This window comes from Triturus cristatus, chromosome 1_2, assembly GCF_964204655.1.
Source record: "Triturus cristatus chromosome 1_2, aTriCri1.1, whole genome shotgun sequence".
In the NCBI taxonomy this organism is placed as follows: Eukaryota; Metazoa; Chordata; class Amphibia; order Caudata; family Salamandridae; genus Triturus; species Triturus cristatus.
The window spans coordinates 396,861,800-396,887,251 of record NC_140580.1 but is presented as its reverse complement, the minus strand read 5'-3'; the positions used below and the strand labels follow the sequence as shown (position 1 = coordinate 396,887,251).

The 25,452-nt window shown below is 44.4% G+C and overlaps 1 protein-coding gene across 6 annotated transcripts in view; it reads right to left on the bottom strand.

The window, feature by feature from the left end:
• A1CF (APOBEC1 complementation factor) overlaps positions 1–25,452 on the bottom strand; it is a 176,470-nt gene that overhangs the window by 76,646 nt on the left and 74,372 nt on the right. The window lies entirely within an intron of this gene.

Here is a 25,452-nt window from a genome sequence, read left to right as displayed (position 1 = left end):
GGGAAGTCAGAGCTAAGTGTCATATCAGGATTTTTCCTTCTCATCATTTGTGTCTATCATTGTAGTTTCCTTAACTTGCATACTGCCTGCTTCCATTTTATAACATCAGATAGTAAGCGATGGGCCCTCAAGTGTATCAAACCAATAGCTATTAGCCATTTGGCCACTGCCAATTCAAGCGCAATCAACTACGGCTAGATGTCTTAAGCAATTTAACAGTTGCAAACACTCCAATTCTGGATTGGCGAACTTTAAAATGATCATTCTCATCTATAAATCCTCTATTGGCAGTAGAAAATGTTCTCTCACTCCCAAAATTGGATTACGAATGGATACCTTTCGATATCTGGACGGGGGTGTTATAGGCTACCTTCCAAATACTTAGTCAGTATCTTTTGTATCAATATTTTGTGAACAAACTCTGGTCTCAAAACATTGAACATTTTCTGACACCTCAATGTAGGCGGTAATAGTTTGCAAAACTATGGGGCCCCTTTGGGATCCATTCCCCATGAATGTAACAAAAGTGTTTGTTGAATCGTGGGCAGTGTTTAAAATTGTTTAGCTCATTTCCTTTGAGGAAAATGAGCAGCACTTAAAACATGTATTTAACAACAGAAGTATAACCCATAAACCACGTTGAGATTTGGGTAGGTACGTGAAACAAAGCAACAGTATCTCAACTGGAAGGACGGTTAGACATGCATGTACAATACATTACACGAAAAGAACACGGGAGACTCTGAGCAGATTTTTGAAATGTGCACATGGCATCATATAATTAAGATCAAAATTGAAAAGGTACAGTTGTAACAGCACTGTAGGCAAACAATTGCGTGAACAACCCGAATTGGACTTGGTGCTCAATTGTGTACGTGACACAAAAAATGGCGACGCAAGTGACAATGTGCAATCAGCGAAAACGGCGCAAGGTGTGGATGTAAGCAAGTATATACAGTGAATATTGAGGTTCAAGACAATGATTTACAATGTTTTAGATGAAAAATGACAACAATTTCAGTTGAACCACAAAAGGAGGTGCACCATCAGTTGCTTTTGTCTTTAGTCGTAACTTCACGCACTTGCCACTCCGCGCCTTGACTATTCCGTTTGCGCCTTCATAATTTCACTGGACAAACAGTTCCTTTTGGCATCACGCGTAACTGACACTAGTCTCTGCTCTAATTACACTCTGTTTAGCTTATCTCGTTCTTTACCCTGTCAAATCCTTGACTGATCACACAATATGTATTTTTCTTTTCTTTCCCCCTCCTTTTTTTCCCCTTTCTGTATTTATGATGTATACTATACAGTTAAATCACAGGCAATTGTTTACAGGCACTTTATTCGTTAGTCCTGATGACGATCCGATATCCCACAGATAAGGATCGAAATGCCGTCGACACAGATGTCAACCTTACACTCAGTATTTCTTGTATATAATCTTGTGTGAAGGTGACCTTTTTCATATTAGTTGTTTCGCCATTTAAGTATTAGCTGATTGAAACAACCGCAAACTGCCTGAGCCTTTTGTACTTTAATTGTTTGTCTGATATGTAGGTCTTCGGATACAGGCTTGTATCCCACTGTTATTTGACTTGCATACTTTGTTCCATTGTTAACTACTGTATATATTAAAAAGTGCCTCTATCTGGCTGGATATTGGCATAAATATAGCACTGATTGAGGCTATATTCATTACATACGAACCACTTACCTTTCCAGGGACCAGTGTCTGTTGTATTATACTGTTGCATTCTGTTACTGCTGTTGTATAACACTGTTGTAGTTTGTTTTTCTGCTACTGTACCCCATTTTGTATTTCGCTTTCGGCCCGTTTTTCCCCTGTAGCCCTTCCTAGCGTTTAAGCCTTCTCGTCTCCCTCCGCTGCGTCCCATGCGGCCCCGCCCCCCTCGCTCGCCTAATCGCTCCTGCCTCTTAGCTGCTCCTCCCTCCCACCTCCCCTTTTTATCGCGGCCGCGCGCAGCGGGCGCACCGAAGGCAAGCTCGTCGGCGCCCGTCCGTGCCCTGCGCCAGACCCCTGGCCCCCGCGAGTGCCACAACACCCGTCACCACTACGACGCCAACCTCCTCCACGCACTCAACACCGGCCGTTCATCTACCTGCTTCCAGGCCACCCCGAAGCACATCCATGGACCCTTCACCTGCCGAAACTGCAGCTTCACCACCCAGCGTACACCAGCACGACCTGCCCCTCCCAAGAGGGCAGGCCTCAACCATCTCAGATGCATACTACTCAACACCCGCTCCGTTCACAGGCATGCTGTCGAACTCTAGGACCTGCTCGACTCATCCTCCCAGACGTCGCCTTCCTGACGAAGACCTGGATGAACATCTCATCGGCACCCAACGTTGCCATAGCCATCCCGGATGGCTACAAGATCACCCGCAGGGACCGGACCAACAAACCAGGAGGAGGAATCACCATCGTCCACAAGAACACCCTCAGAATATCGACCAGCACCGAAGACACGCTCAGCTCCGCCGATCACCTGCACTTCCAGATCCACATCGATCCCAACACCACACACAGAGGAACCCTCGTCTACAGACCCCGCCGGCCCCGGCCACAGTTCAGCGACTCCATCACCGACATCGTCAGCTCGCACGCCCTGGCCTCCACAGACTACATCCTCCTCGGAGACCTGAACTTCCACCTCGAGAACGCCAACGACAGCAGCTCCACCACACTGCTCGACAACCTCGACAACCTTGGACTCAAACAGCTTGTCACGACACCCTCACACTCCGCCGGACACACGCTCGACCCCATCTTTTCCGCCAGCAACCACGTCACCTTCAGCCACACCACCGAACTCCACTGGACCGACCACCGCTGCATCCACTTCTCCTTCAAGAAAGACACCGCATACAACCACCCACAATGAATGCCCCACGGCAGCTGGAACAAGGTCACCAAAAACCAGCTAATCACCACCCGAGACCCACCAACCGACCACGCCGACAATGACACAGTCGCCCATAACCTCAGGCAGTGGATCGACGACTGCGCCAACACCCTCGCCCTGATCAAGAAACCCTCAAACAAACGCACCGAGAGAAGAGCCATCTGGTTCACCACCGACCTCCAAGCATCCAAGCAGACCTGCCGAAGACTCGAGAAGAAGTGCCACCACGAACAGACACCGGACAACCATGCAGCCCTCAAGAAAGCCAGCCGCAGGCACCACCAACTCATTCGAACCGCCAAAAGGACCTCCTTCAAGGAACGCATTAACAACAACGCACACAACAGCAAAGAGCTCTTCAACATCGTGAAGGAACTCGTCAACTCCAGCTCCAGCTCTAACGACATCTCACCGTCACAGGACCTCTGCGAATCTCTAGCCACCTTCTTCCACCGCAAGATCATAGACATCCACGACAGCTTCATCACTCAGACCCCCCCGACAGTAGCTGACACTGCAGACCCACCGCCCCAAAGCCACACCAGCCTCCTGCTCTCCTGGAACCACGTCAACAATGAAGACACCATCAAAACCATGAAAACCATCCACTCCGGCTCACCGTCAGACCCCTGCCCTCACCACATCTTCAACAAAGCAAGCTCCATCATTGCACCCCAACTCCGGAAGATCTTCAACAGCTCCTTCGAGACCGCCACCTTCCCGGAGAGCTAGAAACACGCCGAGATCAACGCCCTACTCAAGAAACCCAAGGCAGACCCAAAGGACCACAAGAACTTCCGGCCGATCTCCCTGCTCCCGTTCCCAGCGAAAGTCATCGAGAACATTGTCAACAGACAACTGACCCTCTTCCTCGAAGAGACCAACACCCTGGACTCGTCCCAATCGGGATTCCGCAGCATCCACAGCACCGAAACCGCCCTCATCGACGCCACTGACGACATCAGGCTCTTGCTGAACAACGGCGAAATCGCAGCCCTCATCCTCCTAGACCTCTCAGCCCTCTGCGACACCGTCTGCTGCCACACCCTACACACACGCCTCCACAACACAGGAATCCATGACAAAGCCCAGGACTGGATCACCTCCTTCCTCACCGACAGAACCCAAAGAGTCCGTCTCCCCATTCCGATCCAAAGCCACCAAGATCACCTGTGGCGTACCCCAAGGATCATCCCCCAGCCCGACCCTCTTCAACATCTACATGACACCACTCGCCAACATCGTCCAATCACACGACCACAAAATCGTCTCATATGCCGACGACACTCAGCTGATCCTCTCCCACACCAAGGACTACGCCACCGCCAAAACCAACTTCCATGAAGGAATGAATGCCGTTGCAGAATGGATGAAGAACAGTCGCCTGAAACTTAACTCAGACAAGATAGAGGTCCTCATCCTCGGCTCCACCCCTCCACCAGGGACGACTCTTGGTGGCCAGCCTCGCTGGGAGCCGCGCCGACACCCACCAACCACGCACGCAATCTGGGGTTCATCCTTTCTCAGCACTGTCAATGACCCAGCAAATTAACGCCATCTCCTCCTCCTGCTTCAACACCCTCCGCATGCTTCGCAAAATCTACAGATGGATCCCCACCGGAACCAGTAGGACGGTCACCCAGGCCCTCGTCACCAGCAGGCTGGACTACAGCAATGCCCTCTACGCGGGAATCACGGCCAAACTCCAGAAAAGACTTCAACGCATACAGAACGCCTCCGCACGCCTCATCCACGACATCCCCCACCACAGCCACACCACTGCCCACCTGAGATACCTGCATTGGCTCCTCATCAACAAGAGGATCACCTTCAAGCTCCTCACCCACGCTCACAAAGCACTCCACGATGCCGGACCAGCATACTTCAACAAACGACTCACCTTCTACACCCCCAACCACCAGATTCGCTCCGCTGACCTCGCCCTCACCACCGTTCCACGCATCCACCGAATGACCACCGGCAGCAGATGGTTCTCCCACCTCACCGCCAAGACATGGAACACCCTCCCCATCCACCTCGCCAGATCCAGGACCTGCTGACCTTCAGGAGACTTCTCAAGACCTGGCTGTTCGAGCAGTAGCAGCTCCCCCCCTAACCCCACCTTAGCGCCTTGAGTCCCTCGCGGGTGAGTATTGCGCTCTACAAATGTCTGATTGATTGATATGTATTTAGCTAAGCAGCGCATTATCCTCAGTGCTGAAACATCTACTGTTCTTTAACATGGAGTGAAAGTAAGAACCAAACTGCGTGACACACCAGGTATGGGAACACATTGAGAGAAATATTGCCTTTCAGTGGAAAATTGTATAGTCCAAAGCTTTTTTTTAAATATAAAAGCAGGGCCTTCGGTGGTCATATCACTGAAAATACAAGATTTGAAAAAAATATTATTGTCTATGGGTGCTTGTGGAAGACAATTTCTAAGGACTGGAATCTAGAGATTGCTAAAGTGATTCTGGTATTTTACTGACCTCTACTGGTCGTTTTCTTCAAGAAAGTTAAATAGAGGCAGTTGCCAGAAAAAGAAAAAAAAGAAATCCCCCAGCAGAAAGCAATTCTGGTATTTTACTGACCTCTGCTGGTTGTTTTCTATCAAGACAGTTAAATAGATGCGGTTGAACAGAAACAAAGTCCCTAAGCGGAAGCAGACAAGTTCTAGGGCTGAGCTCCAGAGCCCACAAAGTACATATACACATAAATATATATTAAAGTATATACTAAAGTATATACAAGAGGTCTTGAATGCTCGACCTAAAAAGGTTTGCTTTATTTAAAAGCAATCATAGACATGGTAGTCTGTCTGCCTCAGCAGGCCACCATTTCTGTGATGGCCTCCAATCATAACGAGTAGCAATTTTCAACCTACCTCATTTGTATGTCTCAGGCCCGCCAAACCGCCATGCCCACTAGAGCTCTCTCCAACCCTAGCTGCATTGCTGGGCTGGAGAGAGCGAGCACAGGCCCCCAGTCCCGCTGGGAGCGCAAATCCTCGGCACTCAGGCCAATCCTGATGCTGATTTAAACTGCTTGAAAGCAGCATCAGGATTGGCCACAGGGGATTCTGGGAGCCTGTGCTGGTGAGGATGGAGCAGAAGAGCGGAGATGCCAGGATGCGGGCAGGTAAGTTAAGTATTCTTTTTTTTGTGCCTCCTTTGTTTGGCCCCGGACCCCCATTAGCGGGGCAGTAGGCGACCACTGCAGCAGCCTGGAGCTCCTCTCTCATCACTGAACAAAGGAAAGCCCAGGAGCCACCAACCGAGGGACTGAAGCAGGAGGCATAGTAGCAACCAGGGTCCCCACCTTGACTGAACTATGTAGATGTAGAAATGTCAGCTGCCTCATGGCAGAGCGCACAGAAAATGCAGCCCTTCAGGCAGCCATCTTCGATATATTATAATAACTTAATTGGAGCCTCGTTTTTAATCTTCAAAAATATGCTATAGGCTTAGCACAGCCCAAAAGAGAAAGAAGTGAAAAGATTGTCAGTTAAAGCGCCAGACAATACATGTATCTTAAAGGAGAAAATGAACAACCATGAAATTTGGATTAGCTTCATCCATTAAAATTCCCTTTTTATAAACATTGTCTCACAGTTTTAATGAATATCACCCACTCATAGGCGCGTTCCCTGCAGTATATTATGATTTCCTGCTAACCCATTTTACACGTTAAATGTGTCTTGCACATTTCCTGGTACATATTTACATACTCATACTCTTATAATGCAAATGGTCTGAAATGGATTATGGAACGATGTAAACAGTATTATTGATTTTAAGCTTGCCTTTCAGTTAGTAGTTGTATAAAAAAAATAAACATCCTTCGAAAAGTTAACACACATAGAATATGAAGTAAGTAAAAAAAATTCTCAATTCTCAAATGTGTGCAAACATTAAGTCCCATTTAAGGTTGGGTCAAACCTAGAGTGGGAGATCTCTTTCTTTGAAAGGGCTTCCACTGACAAGGATGTCGATAAAACAGACAATGCCAGTGGCCTTGCATTCCGAGGTGACGGGGCACATCAGCAACGCTTATCTCCAATGCGATATATAATCCAGTGATAGCTGCAAAATGTGTGATTATCAATGGAAATCCAGCGATATTCGCACAGCGCAAGGCGAATCGTTGATGATAGGGCAGGGTGGATTCATCCTAACAATCCACCTCACATAGGGCATCATGGCTAAGTCGACTTGAAAGCAGGCGTAAAGAAAGGAGCGATAAGCGGTTTGCGCTACTTTTGTCATTGCTAAGCGGGTTAGCGGCTACATTGATGATAGGAGAAAGTCGTGATAGCGACATTTCCCACGTAATTTCATCGAGATACGCCCACTTTGCATCTTATTTGCGTTGCGATGCTGCGCGTTCAGAAAACCGGCGCTGAGGCATGAATTCACACGCTAAGGAGACCTTGATGATAGTGCAATGTAATTATCGACGCTTTTCGCCCAAAAACGGACACTAAAGCGGTGATAATTATATCGCGGGCCCTTGATGATATGCCCCTATGTCTTTTATAATGTTTGTAGTGACTGGATTGGAATGCCTGTCTATCAGCCTGGAGTGCGAGGCTAATCTAACAAGCCTAACCAGGGCCGGACAGGGAACTCAAAACAGCCCTGGTAATGTCGGCGGATCAGCCCCCCTGCTGCTTTGTTACCAGGGGCCCACATAGCAGCACCACTACAAATCTGGCCCCCAGTAACAAAATGGCTCCCCACCGCTGCATAATCGGCCCCACCCTTTCAGCCTCTTGGGGTACTACGGCCAGTCTGGCCCTGAGTTTAACCAGGAATTTACCAAGGCTTCCACTGTGACAGAATTTACTTCCTGTGGAATAAATGCTAGGATTTACTTCAAGTTCTTACCGAGAAAACAGAGGATTTCGCCATATTTGTGTCTGGGCATTCCTACTCAGGTCATTGTCTCAACTTAGTTACAGAGTCCACACATATTCTAATTTTAACTGCTGTACCAAAAGTGTGGGATGAGCCATCGACTCTGGTCCTTTCATAACACCGTGGTGTTACAGAAGGGGCATGGGCGCTGGTGTGGCCCTTTCTGTAACATGGCACCACTGTGATCCTAATTGGGCATGCCCTCATTTGCTTGGAGAAAACAAATTAAGGAAAAACCTTGGCCATTTGCCCACCTGCCACATCACGGACGTGAGTGCTGAGGCAATAAAAGTCAGGAGGCACAATGATTGGGTTCTATGTAGCAGTGGCACACATTCAGTGGCTCTCCCGAGGACTCGCTCTGGGAGGTATGGGTGACCCAAGGACCCCTTACGCATCGACCTGCAGGTGGGTGCAGTAAGTGACTGCAGAGGTAGCCACTTTCTACAACGGGAATCGCTTACCGGGAGAGACGGCAAGAGAGGACTCCAACTCCTAGCCGCCCCAGCAGCACCTGGACCTTTCAACGTGCATAAAGCGCCAACGTAGCCGCGCACCGTGGGGTGCACGCGGGCGAGGCCCGGGCCAAGGGTAGGCCCGTCCACACCCTTCGGAGCCCGAAGGAGGCTGGGCTGGGCCTACCCTCTAAATCCCCAGCGAAATCGATAAAGGTACTGGCTCATACTCTTCGTTTTATTATTTGGTGAATAGTGTTAATATAAGGGTAACTAAGGGTAACTAAGTAAATTGTATAGGAACTGCCTGCTTGATATATGATGAGCAGATGCAGGGCCCAGGGAATTGTGGGGAAAATCGATTCATTTCTAACTAGAGCTACCACTATCTTGGAACATGAAATAGAGATAACACAATGACGATTATCCCTGGAGCCGCTCCCTGAGATAAACCCCGCTGCCATGGGTGAGACATTTTCCCCCATCCTAATACATCATTCACCGCAAACTCAGAGGGAGGCTATTGTAGTTGAAGGAGAAGAAGAAGTGGGGGAAATGTCCAATCAAAAGGCACTGGAAACAAAGACCGGAATATCTACTAGAGGTGAAGGGGGAGTAAAGGCCAGTGGAAGTATCCCGGAGAAAACAGGGAAGAGAAAAAGAGGGGGGGGGCCACAGAACAAAACAACAGCGAAAGCTCCCAGGCAAGTTAAAATTAAAGATAAAGATAAACCAAGAGGGAACCGTGTTGAGGAGCAAACCCCCCAGAATACCCAGGAACAAGAACGTATCCCAGCAGCCCCTATAGTACCTACTGACCTTTTGACAAATGAGGATATGTGGTGTAGACTGGAGACTCTAGTAGCCACGATGCTGAATCTTTTTATAGCTACAATAACAAGGGCGGAAGACAAGCTACTGGTCCTTCAATTACAGATGGAAAAAAACGAACAGTTATTAGGGTCAATGGCGCTCTCAAGAAAAGGCCTAGAGGGGAAGGAGACAAGTGTAAGAATAAGTCCGGAACAAGAGACCCATCCCCAAAGTACTCTAAGTAGTGTAGATGTGAGAGGGTCCGTGAGGAGGGTTACGCCAAATATCGAGCCCCCCCCCACCTTTCAATCACAGTAACGCTCCAGCCGGATTCTCAAAGCAGTACGAGAGTGCTCCCGCGAGCAAAAATAGTAGCACTCAAGCATCCTGGATACAGCCAAGTGATATCCGTACCACAACAAATTATCGACCATTACCTTCACCACCTCCCAACACAGCTATAACAACTGGAGGACAAAAGCAATATGGTGTAGATATGGGACCAGACAATCAAATAATATGCCAAAGAAATGAAATGGGGAATGTCGGCCAACCACGAAGTCAATCACAGACCCTACATCTCCCCCGATAGCTGCACCTTTGGTACTGGTTTTAGGGAACACACCTGTGATGAACGAAGGTCAATCAGAATCCACAAGCCAAATGATGCATAAAGCATTACACTGGCTGACAGAAAAATTAAAGGGGCAGGGGGAGAGAGTCGGGAAACTCTCAAATCAGATGATTATGGCCAGAAGGGTTGGGTGGGTGGGGACCTACGAGAAAGGAAATGGCGGGAGATTGTGTTGTATTAAATTTTAATAACAAATCCGTAGTCAGATACATATTGGAATATCTGGGAAATTGTACCATGATAAACTCTGAAATTGTTGTCTTACCGTTAGCTTAATTTTATAAGCCATCCTATCTGCCACCCCAAAGGCCTAATTTACTCCAAAGAGAAAATTGCCCGTGGAAGAATATGGGGGGGGGGGGGGGGGGCCCAAGGATGCAAACTTTAACTCTTGAAAGTCGATTTGCCCCATTAACTGACCTGGAACAGTGTGATTGACTACACCAACCCACCCAAATCTCTCAAACTAATTTTGAGATTCACGGGCTCCGGATCTGCCCTAACGAAACAACTCCTTTAATTGAGACACAAAAGGGGCCCAGTAAACGACATTTAAAAATAGCTTCATGGAATGTGACAGGTATTAGGCAAAAATTAAGTCAGGTGAATTGGCTGAAAATGTGGCAAGACCATGATATTACATGCTTCCAGGAGACATGGTCTATTGATCCAATTTATGTAAATGGTTATTGTTCTTACCAAACCCCAGCTAAATCTTCATCTTCAGGAAGGGCCAAGGGGGGTATTTTGACTTTAATCCCGAATAACTTTCCAGGGAAGGTATTAAAGTTCGAATCCTTAAGTGGAAACTCTCATATTCTTACACTGGAGATATATAAAGAAGGCAGATGGCTTTTAATTAATACCTACAATAATGAGAATAGCCCAAATAAACATGCTATTGTGGAAGAGGTTGATAAGGTGGGAGAATATGCCATAAACAATCGCAGTAATTGCGTTTTTAATCTTGTATGGGTAGGTGATTTCAACATACATACCTGCAAATACAATACAGCTCCTATATGTGGGGTAGAGGACCTGGGGGGGGGTACAGTTTAAATAATTTTGTGCATAATGAATACGGAAATTGTTTAAATAGGATATTAGTAGCGAGAAACATGGTAATGACTGGTGAACTAGAACCAACATCAGGGAAGATGGAAGGAACCTTTCAAAGAAATTATCTAGAGTCAACCATTGACTATATGCTAGTCACTGTCCCTATTAGCTTAAGGGCCACTAGGTTGGTAAATCAATATACAATTTATAGCGACCATGCCATCCTATCACGACAGATAAAAGTATTAATAGGGGAACCCTTAAACATTCAAAATATTGGTACCCCAATAGTGGCAAGAAGGAATAGTATACAATTACAATGGGCCCATGTTAACCAATCTAAATTGACGGCAACAATTATATCCATTACACTTAGCAATATAGAAATTTGTCTACAACCAGAGACCGAAGCAGGTGAAATGATGAAGGCCTTCTGTGATCTTCTAGAGCATGCAAAACAGACTCTTACATGTACTAAAGAAATTAGTAAGAGACGTGAAACGGGATGGTTTGACTCACCTTGCTCAGCAGCAAGGAGAGCTTTGATTCATGCTTTGAAAAGCAGACCCAGAAATCAGGATGAAATCAGGGGACTGCGGGCCACATATAAATTCAATAGGAGAAACAGAGAGAAGGCATTAAAAGGAGATATATGGGAAGATCTTAGAAAGGCAGCAAAAATGGGTAATACCCGCGATTTCTGGAGGTTAATAAATGCACCGCATTTTAAAAATCCTACAGATCCTACAGTAGACAACCATGTGGACGAGGAAGCGTGGGTTGCCCATTTTTTAAATATTTTTGCCTCAACATTCGAATCCCTATCCGTTAATACGGAACAAGGTCAATATGCTCCCTCTCTTTTCTCACTCAGTGAAGTAAGGACAAATTTGAAGTCATGCAGCTCAGATAAGGCCCCTGGACCTAATGGTGTCCCCATAGACTTTTTTCAGGGAACACCAGACCTATGGGCACCATTATTGACGAATGTGGTGAATAGCATAATTTGAGTTGGTCCCCCTCAATCTTGGTCTACAGGTGTTATAGTCCCTATTTTTAAAAAAGGGGACAGGTACGACCCAAAAAACTACAGGCCAATTTTCCTGCTGGACACAACAGCAAAACTTATGGGCAGGCTCTTCCTCTCTAAGTTAGAGGAATGGGCCAAAGAAAACAATATCTTAATTCAGGCCCAATATGGATTCCGGCAGGGAAGGGGCACTGTAGATCAGTGCCTAAACCTGGCACTTATAATAGAAAAATATACCAAGATGAATGAGGGGAAGATATACATGGCTTTCATGGATCTGTCGGCAGCATTCCACTGTGTGACCCATGCAAAGCTGTGGACTATCATGAGGGAGATGGGAGTAGATCAATGAATATTACATTTTATTAGACAATTGTATTCTAACGCTATGGCCTCGGTACGTTATACAAAAAATGGAGGCTGCACACGTTCATTTAAAATAGCCAGAGGAGTCAGGCAGGGCTGCGTCCTTGCTCCATTTCTCTTCTCTATGTGTACAAATGGAGTAGAAAAAGCCCTTATCAAGTCTACAAGAAATGTCCCAATATTTAACTCACAATTCCTACCCATCCTAGCATACGCAGACGATGCAGTGTTGATGGCCAGGACGGGGTCCGGCCTGCAACATCTGATATCCTCGTATACATCGTTCATGGACTCACTTGATCTGAGGGTAAATCGCACAAAATCCTTTTCAGTGATAGTGGGAGCATGAAAAAGAGAGAGAACACTGTATCTCCATGTGGAGAAGGAGAGGATAGAGATGGTGGACCCCTTCCCGTATTTGGGGGTTATTATTGATAAGGACTTGTCATGGACAAAGTTATTGCAAGGACGCAGAGATGTAATGGAGAGGACCCTGTCTGCAGTAAAGACTTTTGCTAAAAAAATTGGGTGATAGACCATTATTACCAATAAAACAGATTTATCAGGCCAAAGTTACGGCAGCAGTGACGTTTGGGGGACTGTAGAAACGGGTGCCCTACAAATTATTGAAAATACGTTTTTTAAATTCCTAGTTGGGCTCCCTGTCTCGACTCCTAATTATATTTTACATTTAGAATTGGGACTCCCCTATATCACAAATATAATACAATTGGCCCCTGTCCTTCTGTGGCACTCAATTTGGAGGAGGAACACAGTCCCGCTGACACAAACTATAATAAAGAATTGTTTCAACATGGATAACTGTAGGAGATCCAGATGGCTGTGCTATGTAGAAACACTTTTGAATACAATTGGTCTACCAAAACTGTTTAAGGACCCAGCCGAATGTAGAAAGGTCTCAAAGGAAAAGATAAAAAATATGTTTATGATGAGGGTGGAGTATGAGAGAAAAGAACATCATGGACAGAAGCAGGCAGTGGTAAGCTTTAGATCAATCCCTCGAGTGACAGAGAAAGGACCTTTCTTTTATCTGGCAGATGTCACAAACGCACAACATAGATTTATATTGTTAAGATTCCATCTGAATATGATCCCACTAATGTTAGGTTATCCTGCTAAAATATATAATCATGCTGATTTAATCCTGTGCCCATGTGACAGATTGTCAAGACAAATTGATTTGCACTTGGTTTTATTCTGCAAATGTTATAAGAAGGAAAGGAACGACTACTTAAAACCGATATTACAGAAGATGAATTTTAAACAATGCCGGGTGGCACTATCATTTTTTTAAAGTTTATCTGACTCCTTGACTTGTTTTACTCTAGCTTCGTTCCTATGGGCCTGTATGAAAAAAAGAAAAAAGACAGCGGTAGTAGTAGCTTCTGGATGAAAACGATCTGACAGGAGATTAAAACAGGATAACGGATGTTTTTATAGTTTTAATTTTTAATTTTTACTATGGATAAAATGAATTATTGTACTTTTAACCTTAAAATGGAATTGTATATTGGAAATTGGTTTTTTACATATGTACTTTTATGATCACTTTGTATCTGATCGAATAAAGGATTTGACTATGACTATGACTGCAGAGGTATCTCTTCCCTATTTGAATCTGAATACGGGGCGAATTTGCCGCCTGCAGTGAAAGGTGGACCGTCCACCTCAAACAGCTGGTGTGCCTTTCACTAATGTTCTATTCTGAGTTCTAGTGAATTCACACCTGCATTCTGAAGTGTATATTCCCTGTAGTGGGATGCAGTGTCTTGGTTTGCGCCAGTTAAATCAGTGTTCAAGGGAGGGCAGTATGCCCTCTATGTGTAACGCGGATCACGGTGTTCTTGTGAGTTTTCTGACAAGACCATAGAATTTTCATGTGTTGTATTCTTAACATGCCATTTTAATGTTGAAGGGGTGTAATTCATACAGTGGTTCTAGAGCGTTAGGTCCAGTAGGCACACCGAGAAAAGTACAGTTTAGATAGGGTGACCAGGCATCCCGGATTTGCCAGGACGGTCCCGGTTTTTCACCAGCTGTCCCAGAAGATGTCAGGAAATTTAGCTAATGTCCCGGTTTTTAGAGAGGGTCGACTGAAAACAGCAGGAGGTGCTGTTTATGTTTTACAAAGCAGGGATAGTTAGCAGTTGTTTCAAGAAAGCAATTTAATTAACAGGCAAGCTACTAGGTTTAAAAATTGCATTTTATGTATGGTCTAACTACCTGTTCTGTAGTTCTCTGCTGAGGAGCGCTGTCATTCTGTGCGCTTGCTTGAAGTAACATTGTAGTCCTTCTTCTATTTTTGTTAAATGTCCAGGTTTTTGCCGTTAAAGTTCTGGTCACCCTAAGTTAAGACAACTTCACAGGATTGCTCTGTCAGATACTGGAAAGGTACATTATTGACAATAGGTAAAAAGGAAGGGGAAGGATAAATAAACAAAGTGTGCACAAGAAAAGTGATAACTCTAGATAATATCCCAATACTGCATGAATAGAGAGATGTATAAAGATAAAAAAGAGCTAACAATTTTTATTGACAAAATATTTTTTCTTTTTATTATATTCCTATACGCTCTTATTTTGTTAATACAAAAAATATGTACATAAACAACAATGATTTCTAAAATGACTGTGTTATTTGAATGATACACAAAATTGTATACATGAAATAAATAAAACAAATAAAACAAAACCCTAATGATGATGACTTTCTTCACACTTCACACAACGCGTTTCGGCTAAGCCTTCATCGGGTGTCTGTTATTTGTGATTCTAACTGAAAAAGGTAGGGACCAAAAGGAACAATGAAAGACCATCATGGACTTTTGTCTAGCAGTATTCACACATTTAATCCATCTATAAAGGAACTTATGGTTACAGCATTTACTTTGTTCCAGTCATATGCAGTATTTGGCTCGGGCACCCCTAATCCCCATTACCCACAGCTTTGGGTTAGCTTGTGAAAAGAGACAACTTAGTATCTTCACCGTTTTTTTGATCAGATCAGAGTCCATATTTCAGGTCCATCCACTTGTCTAATACCATGGTCTTTCATTGTTCCTTTTGTTTATGTACATATTTTTTGTATTAACAAAATAAGAGCGTATAGGAATATAATAAAAAGAAAAAATATTTTGTCAATAAAAATTGTTAGCTCTTTTTTATCTTTATACATCTCTCTATTCATGCAGTATTGGGATATTATCTAGAGTTATCACTTTTCTTGTGCACACTTTGTTTATTTATCCTTCCCCTTCCTTTTTACCTATTCTGAATTTCCCTGCCAGGGTACTTTATCATTTCTTCAGGGGCCCCCTACTTTCAAAACAAAAGGTACATTATTGACTGCAGCAGAGCAAGCTTCGCTAAGCAAGGACTGTCCAAGCACAGCCAGTAGTGCAAGCGTCACTCCTTCACAGAGTGTGTGCACCTAAGGCAACAGCAGTGTAAGCTCACCGCACGCAGAATAAATACAGGATTGAGTCTTCCAGAATCGCCTGCGAAAGGTAATGTGTAACTGCCAGTTCCCTTGGCCTGTGTAGTTATCACAGTGTTATACCCTGGACTTTGTAGCTTTGAAATGTGACAGAATGATCCCGGGAATCCTTAGTTAGCACAGTGCCACACTGCACTTGGGCTAAAGGTTATCATTGTAACACCCTGTGCCGTGACCTGTGTAGTACACTCTATTCTATTCCATAATGCCTCTTCATAACCTAGAGTCCAGTTACATAAAGGTTCTTTGAGGGGCTGCTGTCAGGCTGCCCTGCTGGAGACACTGCCCTCTTTTCTCATTACTGCTCCTCAGCCCACACTGTATTCAGTGACTCTCTCTTCCAATATGAGACACAAGATGTTAGCCCATTGCTAGGGAAGGGAGTGGAACATGATGAAAAAAGCCTGACATGGTGCATGAACATCAGTTGTCGGATTACAGAACTGCCTCCATGATGCAAGGAGTGTTGTTACCCACTGTTTGGGCCCTTGGGGTACATCGGTATTACAGAAGGGGCTGCAGGTGCCTGCGCGGTTCCTTCTGTAATTTCGTGGGAACAGTTTTTACGCCCATGCAATGTAAAAGTCTCTCTATTTGCTTGCGGGAACTTTTGGAGTGCAGATTTTTGCACTTCCGCTCCGGGACAGGTAGCGCGTGCTCATTCGTTATCATTGAACACACATACTGATTTGACGACACGCTTTAGCTGAAGATTGATGATCATCCCTAATTGAAAGGGACCTTATTTATTTATTTATTATTTATTTATTTACCGAACTTATACAGCGCACTATCACCTTACAGGCATCCTGGCGCTAAGCAACAAAGACTGTTTCATGTGAGCAAAAGCAGCAAAGGGAAAAGACAACATTATTTAGGGGCTCGGAAAAAGCCAGGTCTTTAGTCTCCTCCTAAATGGGAGGAGATCACTCATCATTCTTAGCTCCAACGGAAGCGTGTTCCAAAGTCTGGCCGCTGTCACACTAAAAGCTGTACCTCCAGATCTAGATTTCTTAAATCTGGGTACTGTGACCAGTCTAGCAGATTCAGAGCGCAAACATCTCCCTGGGATATACCAGACAAATTTCCTCTGCAGGGCGACAGGGCCAGTCTCGTGCAAGGCCCTGAACACCAAGCAGAGAGACTTGAACTGGATTCTCTGCGTAATAGGGAGCCAATGCAGCTCCGCCAGAGCCCGGGACGAGGAAGCAGACCTCGGCCAGCCTAACACCAGCTTAGCTGCTGTAGACTGGATGCGCTGCAGTCTATCTAATAGGTAGTTTGAAGCACCCAGCAGCAGTGCATTACAGTAGTCCAGTCTACTTAATATAATGCCCTGAACTACTAGAACTCGAGCCTGAGAAGGCATTGACGGCAGAATTTTCCGCAAAGTACGGATCATGGCGAAGCAGCTGCCTACCAATTGGTTGACCTGTGCTTCAAGCGTTAATTTGTTGTTGAATATAACACCCAAGTTCCGCACCTTCTCCACTGGACGTAAAGTCTTAGGGAGATCCAAGGGCCAAAAATTCTCCGGCAGCGACTGAGGGGCCTTTCCTACAGAGAAATAAAGAACCTCCGTTTTACCAGCATTGAATTGTAGGGAGTTAGATTTCAACCAGTGCGACATCGCTCTTAAACAATCATGAAATGCTTCTAATGAGGTCGCGTCATCACCCTTTATGGACAGAATTAACTGCGTGTCGTCAGCATAGTTTGCAGACATAATATTATATGCCCTAATGATGGTCATCAAAGGGAGCATATAAATATTAAAAAGGATCGGACTAATTGCCGAGCCCTGGGGTACGCCATGCGTGATCTTAAAAAAGGAGGATTGATAAGGAGGCAGGGCCACTGCTTGACTCCTCCCAGTAAGAAAGGATTGAAACCAACAGAGGGCACACCCAGAAACCCCAACCTCTTCCAACCTCCGCAGTAGAATCGCATGGCTGACCGTATCAAATGCGGCAGACAGGTCAAGCAAGACAAGAGCTACTGACCGGCCCCTGTCTGCCTACATTCGAAGCTCGTCCAATACGGTCACCAATGCCGTCTCCGTACCGTGCTCTGGCCGAAACCCAAATTGTACCTCCTCCAGAATATTATTCTTCTGAAGATGTTGTAAGAGGTGTTTACCCACCACTCTTTCAACAATTTTAGCCGGAAACGGCAAGAGAGAGATGGGTCTATAGTTACTAGGGCTCGCTGCGTCCAGCGTGGACTTCTTCAATAGGGGTGTCACAAGTGCCTGCTTCCACTGCGAGGGGACCACACCACTAAGAAGTGACTGATTACAAATCAGCCTAAGAGTGGGAAAGAGCTCCACTTCGAATTCTTTCCAGACTCTCGGAGGCAGAGGGTCCAGCGGTGAGCCTGACATAACCCCTAAAGAGACCTTACCAAAATCCTCTAATGAGAGGTCTGGGAATTCGGTTAAGAATTTCCCACCAGGCAGGCTCTCAGGGTGGGAGAATGTACTTACATCCCCCACCCATGATCCACTTCCATCACTGGAAGGTGCCAAACTCACAGCATCCTGACAACGAGGAGTTTCCCCCAAATCCGCAATAGTTGTAGTAATTTTGTCATAAAAATAGCTTGCCAGGCTATCGCATAACTCTTGTGAGGGGGGAATCTGATTCTTACCACATTCGGGGCTGATCGGGGAGTTTAAAATTTGAAAAATGCACCCTGGACGGTCCTGAGCCTTTAATATGGTGCTAGAATAGTAGTTGGCTTTAGTCAGGTTTATTTCTGTCTAATAGCTCCCCATCAACCGTTTCCAGCTGATTTTTTCCTGATCATTATAGCTACTCCTCCACTTCCTTTCCGCCTGCTTACACTCCAATTTCAACTTTTTTAGATTGTCATTAAACCACGGTGCAGAGGCTCTTCCTACCTTCTTATGCACTTTCACCGGGACCATAGAATCTAGGACAGAAGAAATCTGTCCACAAAAGGAGGCGTAATTCTCCTCTACTAGCCTACCTTGCAAGAAACATTCTTTCAAATCAAAGACCGGGACTTGACCTTTATTTCTTAGAAGGGTCTTCCAGTCTCTACAAAAATAATTAGTAGCAGAACTCCCAGTCTTGGCATTATCACAGGTCATAGTAACCAAAAATTTTACCAAGAAGTGATCTGTCCAAATCATTGGCAGAATGCCCACAACGTTCAAAACCTGGTCCCCCGAGAAAATGAGATCAAGTAGATGCCCATCCCTGTGAGTAGCCCTTGGACTTACTGAACGAATTGTTTGACCTATACCGATGGAGATGAGCGCTATGTATTAATCGCTTTGAAAAAGTCTTTGTAAGACGAAACACGTGTTGGCTGGTTCGTGTGCTGGGATTTCTTCTTTTTTTATAAATAAAATAAAGATGACAACCAACTGGAATTGAAGGGGCTTTGGATTCATTATCAAGGATGACCATTGAATGATGGAACTGATCTTTTCCACTTTTGTTTTTGACAAATATTTGTGATTTTGATGCATTGTTTAACTAATATTAGTGCGGGATTGAAAACATTTATTGAATTAGAGTGTGCTGTTCAGGCTCTTCTGTTATGTTAGATTGTGCATGTTGTACACATGCTGGTGATGTCTCTGGGTAGTAGACATCATTAACTGCCTTTACTGTTGAAATTATACGCCTTGACAAATTGTGCTTCATTTAATAATTGCATTTTGTATTCTGTTGTGCGTTTTTTCCTTTATAATGAACACTACTACCAATGTTTTGTTGTATAAATGTAAAAGGGGCCATTCCCAAATGTGCATGTGGTCCTGGCCCCAAGCAATGAGGAAATGCCTTTGCCCCGAGCCCACGCCATTTAACTGATACAAGTGCTCTGGTGAAAAGGCTCTTGGGATACACACGAACTGTAGGTCACCCAACAGTGGTGCACTGTTAATGCTATCACTAGTGGGCCTTAGTTCCAAGGTCCATTACATCCCTCTCCACTCCAACATTGAAGCCTGTGGGCTAGTATAGAATCACACTCTGGTGCTGTCAGTGACACTGTGGAGGGAGTACATTTAGTGTAATCTGATGCACAATTACTGGTGCATCGGATGACGGTGTGCGTAGCAGAGGCCGGGACCCTCAGACGGTTTACTGTAATCTACCACCAGAATGGAATACTGATAGATCTAGGAACACATTTCTAAGGGCATTAAAGAACAATGTGAGTTTTTAAAGGTGACACTTAGTTTTTAGATTTACAAGATTCATTCATCCCTCCTAGCCACGACTTGTTACATACCTTTGTGACCACAAACACAAACCAGATTAAAATATTAGCCTTGTGACATAAACATAGGCACTAGAAAGCCACACTGTGCAAAGAAACGTAATCACTCTGCCAGTCTGATACAAACAGGCTGCACCTTTACCATTCCACAGATGCTGGGCCCTAGATAGGGACCTACCATTTTCAGGGGCAGGGACTGCAATTAACAAGGCAGAAAGCATGAATAGACTCTAACTTGGGTCTCCATTGTGTCATGATGAAAGTCAACTGTTTAAAATACCTGCAGCTTAGTGGAAGGATTTAATGCAATGGAACTTATTTTGGAAGCACACACCTATATTGATAGGTTCACTTTTCTGTTAATACGCTAACCAATTTGCAAAACTAATTGTTGGACCTGATATCCTCAGCATGGTTTTCCCACAAAATTTTGTCTTCCAACTTCCAGTTTTGCTGACTCCATTATTGCTTGCTTTAGGGCTGTGGGCACTTTACCACTGATAACCAGTGACAAGTGCTTGTGTGTTCTCCTTTAAAGGTGATAAAATTGGCTTACAGCCAACTGGCACATTTAATTCACTTGTAGGTTCCAAGTAAAGTAGTACTACATGTACCCAGGGCCTGTACAATACATTAAAATGCTACAAGTCGGCCTGCAGCACTGATTGTGCCACCTACTTAAATAGCTCTTCAAACATGACTCAGGCCTGCCACTGCAGCCTATGTGTGCAATTTTTAAACTGCCCTTTCAACCTATCAAAATAAACCTTTTGCCAGGCCTAGACCTTTCTTTTTAACGCATATACTTTTTACATGTCCTAGTAGCAAAAAACACATACATATGCTTATCAGTGCTGCACGGTCTAACTCTCCCATGGAATGTAATTGGGTTACCTTATTGCATTTAATAAGTGATAATTTTAAATCGGTAGCAGGCAGACAGTTCGAGTTTGGTGTCTAAAGAATTATAATTAAAAGCCCTTTTTAATGGTAAAGTCAGATTTTTGATCACAATTATGAAAAGGCCACTTTCAGAAAGTTGACATTTTCTTGCTCTAACGTTTTGGGACCTGCAGTCTAATCCAGGGTCACATGCCTAAATGTAGCTGGCAGTGGTCTTTGTGTATTGCTCTCAGACAGTGAAACAAAGGGAAAATTGGTGTGGCAAACGTGCCACTCTGAGTTGATGAGGAGGAGGTGCTGTCACCTACCACACTTGCACATCACAAAGGTTCTGCCTGAGCACTGTCACAAAAGCTTCGACACTGGTCTTTTGTGACCCCACACAAGTGGGGACAAGGGCAGGGAGGAAGGGGATGCCTGACACCTAATGTGGCGAGAACATCTAGAAGTTCTCCTACTTCAAAGTACACACCATATATAATATTGGACCTCAGACCCCAAATCTTCAGTGCACATCTGGACCTGTGGGAGACTCAGAACTGCTAGGACTGCTAGGACTGCCACTCTGCTCTCCTTCTGTGCTGCCCTGCTCCCCTTATGCCTGAGTGAGAAGGACTAAACCTGCTACTTGAACCCAGGACCATCAGAGTGATTCCAAGGTCTAGTTGGCTGGCCTCCTGATTAGAAGCCTCAGGGACAGGCTTCCTTCATCTTGAACCCAGCACCTTGACTCAGCCAGCTGTGAGTATTGTCCTCCCTAGTGGTGCCACCCCCCAATCCTGAACCCTTGAAAGTGGGCATGAAGGTGCTCTGCCAGCCCAGCTGTGGTCCCAGTGGAACCGATGCAATGGCTTAGCTCCGGAATACTCTGCATCGGAGCCAGTGCACAACACATCTTCAGTGCCGGTCCTTGCACCGCAAGTCCCTCATCAACAGCATTCTTGATGCAGATGCAGGACTCCACATCGCAAGCCCTACAGCTTCTTCGGAACCAGCAGGTGCGCAATGAGTTCTCAATGCAAGCCTTTGCATCGGAAGCCCCTTGTCGACGGGATCCTCGACCCCGACATAGGACTCCAAACCGCAAGCCCTGCAGCTCCTTCAGAACCAGCCATCGACAGCCTCCTTGATGCAGACCTTGCATCGCAGCCTCGCAGTTTCTAAGAATAGGTGCTGAGTGAAGCATCCTCGACGTGGGACTTCGCAGCTAGGATTTAAGGTATTCTTGTTCAGTGGGCCTAACTCGGTTCCTGGAACTGGCTTGTGCTCCATCACGGTTGGCCTGAACTTGTGACTTTATCCCAGTCTGCTGGGATCAAATAACCACAGTTGGGGCGTTGGCGCTATTTTCACTTAACTCTTAAAAATGGCATATCTCCAGTTTTAGTGATTGGATTTTTGTCATTTGGGTCTTAAATTGTTTATACAATATAACTCTATTTTTCTAATGTGGTGAGGGATTTTTCTTGTGTTGTGTTTCACTTTATTATTGTTTGAAGTACTGCATAAAAACTTTAAACATTGCCTCTAAGTTAAGCCAGACTGCTTTAATGCCAAGCTACCAGAGGGTTAAGCACAGGTTATTTTGGAGTTGCGTGGCTTCATCCTAACAGAGAATTGTGGTTGCTGGTTGAGAAGGCTTTCACCCCACTCCACCAATAACCCAATTTCTTACACTAATTATACACAGACTATATTAATTAGAGTGTGCACCACGTATTAGCCTATTAATGTAGAAGTTCACCTATTAATATAGGTGTGTACTTTCATTATTATTTCAATTGCAGGACTTGATTAACACTGCTTTTATTACATATTGACACCACCTGGTTCTAATTACATTGGTTTTTATTATTTTGGAACTGCATTTCTACATTCTCTCTACTGCTCACCTTTGTCATAAATTTGTTTTTAGGATTGCAAGATATACTCCAGTAACCTAGGTGGGACTTGGTTGGATCTCATAATTGTTTCTGAGTGCAGCCAACCACGAAAAAATGGTAACACCACAGCGTAAACATATGCATTAGAGCACCACATTGCAGACATTTTGGAGTTACATAAACATTAACACTATACCATGCACAGCAATGTAGTGGCAACATTATTACCCAAGATTGAGAAAGTGGCGGCTTAGCTATTCCACGTCATTTCCACACCTTTAGTTCCCTTTTCTTCATATATGATTGCAATACATCCCCCATGTGACTGTGCCACTGGATGCCAACGCGCCGAAAGAGGTTAACGTCTGTTCTGCAGGCTTACCCTATACTGTGAAATGTCTGAAAGATCTAGAACTAATGATATTCACTAACATATCTAGCTTCACCAAAATAAATGTTATGCGATTTCATGAACTATTTCGAAGGTTTGTATAGTGAAGATGGCTCAAGAAGCGTGCCATTGCTAGGCAAATATATTAGGTTCACACCTCCAGAAGCAGGAATAGTCCTCTAATCAATTCATTGGAGAAGATTTGTGCCAAGAAAAGTTGTAAAGTTTCAGAAAACTCCAAATAATAAAAGTTTATTCACAATCAATATGAATCAAATCTGAAAATCTGGAATTAATCTATCCTTCTTCTACCCAGGAAGAACATGTCTGATCTAGACATTTGACAACTTAGCCCAATCAATGGATCCATCTAGTGTCTGGGACGGTGGGCCTGGAACCATGCATGGCTGAAGGAGAAAGCTCATATTGTTCACAGCATAGTGGACTTAAGATCCAACCTTCCAATCATCCCACACAGACTACAGAGTGTAAGGAATGAAGGAACAGAGAGATTAGCTCAGCAGTCACATGAGAATGTAGTGGGTGGGCTTGTGCATGTGTGAGTATGTTTGCATGTGTGTGTGTATGCCAGCATGTCTGTATGTTTGTGAGTTTGTGCCAAATGTTTTTGTGTTCATGGGTCTAAGAAGTCTTCTTTTGGAATATGTGTGCATGAATGTGTGTGTGGATGTGTGTCTGTGTGGGTGCGCACATGTGTTTATGTGTGTGTGTGTATGTTTCTGAGAGAGTATGTGTTATGAATGTTAGTTCACCTTGCTGTTCCTTGACATATAGATGCCTAATAATAGTTAGAATGACTTTCCTTAATCTGCAGATTCTTATCATACTTTTGATTTTTCTGAGCGTTGTAAAAACAGGTGTCAGTATTACTCAATTTAATGGTACTCAGTTTACTGAACTCAGAAGAATGAAAGGCTGATTCGACCTTATCCTTATTTGGATTCAAGCTGAGGCCTGCATATGTCAGAGATGATCATTAATTTACCAAGTCATCATGCTGGCTTTGTGCCCGCTCAAGCACGTCTGTGTGTGACATGAGATGGCTAGAGCAACTTCTAAGACTGAACTGAGGGTAAGTTAGCTGTTCCTGGCTTATCATGGATGGAATATGAGCCTATTAAACTTAACTTATTCAAATGAACTTTCACATGGGCTGTGAAACTGAACTTGGGCACCTCAAGCTGCTCTAGGTGTATGAAGTTGGAGCATGGCATATGAGATTGTACATGGACTGTGAATGTGATCCTGACCATTTGAAGCTGCTTATGATAAATTAATGCAGAACAAGGGGACTTGTTATGGGTTTTGAGCCTGAACCTGGACATCTGAAGTTACTGTACAATATGGTGGCATCCCTACATGGACATGTGATACTGTATGAGGGCACATGATGTTGTAAACGGACTGCAGGTCTTGACCCAGGCATCGAAGTTTCTTATGATAATGGGAACAAAGTGTATGAAACATTAGAGCATTATGCTGAACATAAAAGCGGATGACTGGGGACTTCAGAGTATGCTTATAATTTGAGAAACTGATATTTGAGAACATAAGAACAAAATTAGTTTATTGCTGAAAAATTAAAAGCTAGAATTTTGTCACAGGTGTGCACTTTAGAAGGACAGCCTACAGTTTGGGTGCAAAATGAGTGGCTGCCTTGAAAATTTAACACTTGCATTTTAGGCGAAAAAAGGTGTAACTGATGTATTTTTGGAAAAGGACAAGCTGAGGTACAGGGACAAACTATTCATCAAAGTGGCCTGCTGGTATTGGGTATAAAGCAGGTGCATATGCAGAAAATTAACAGGTGATGTTTGTTTACAAAATTAGCTAACTTACAAAAAAATTGAAAGTTGCATGATTTTCTTGACATCAGACTTCACATGCCTGTTGCTGTAGTTGTTACATTAGGATTCACGTGGAGGCACTTCCTGATCTGAAAATATTTTATGACATTGTTATGAGGTTATGTAATGGCTTTGCATGCCATGGCCCTAAAGGAACATTGCAATATAAATGATTTATCTGCTGTCTTGTTTTATCAGTGCCAGAAGGTATCTCTCATGATGCCTCCCCAAATGGGAGAAAAGCTTCCTTCTCACTGTGTCCTTTATCTGATGCATACATTTCCAATGTAATATTGTTTGAAGTGCCCACACCCTACAAGCATTGATGAATGATCAATTTGGAACCAGATTGAGGATTTTTCCAAACGACATACACCAGGAGAGACCTGGTCTCCAAAAGTAAATCAGTGGTGATGATATCTTTCAC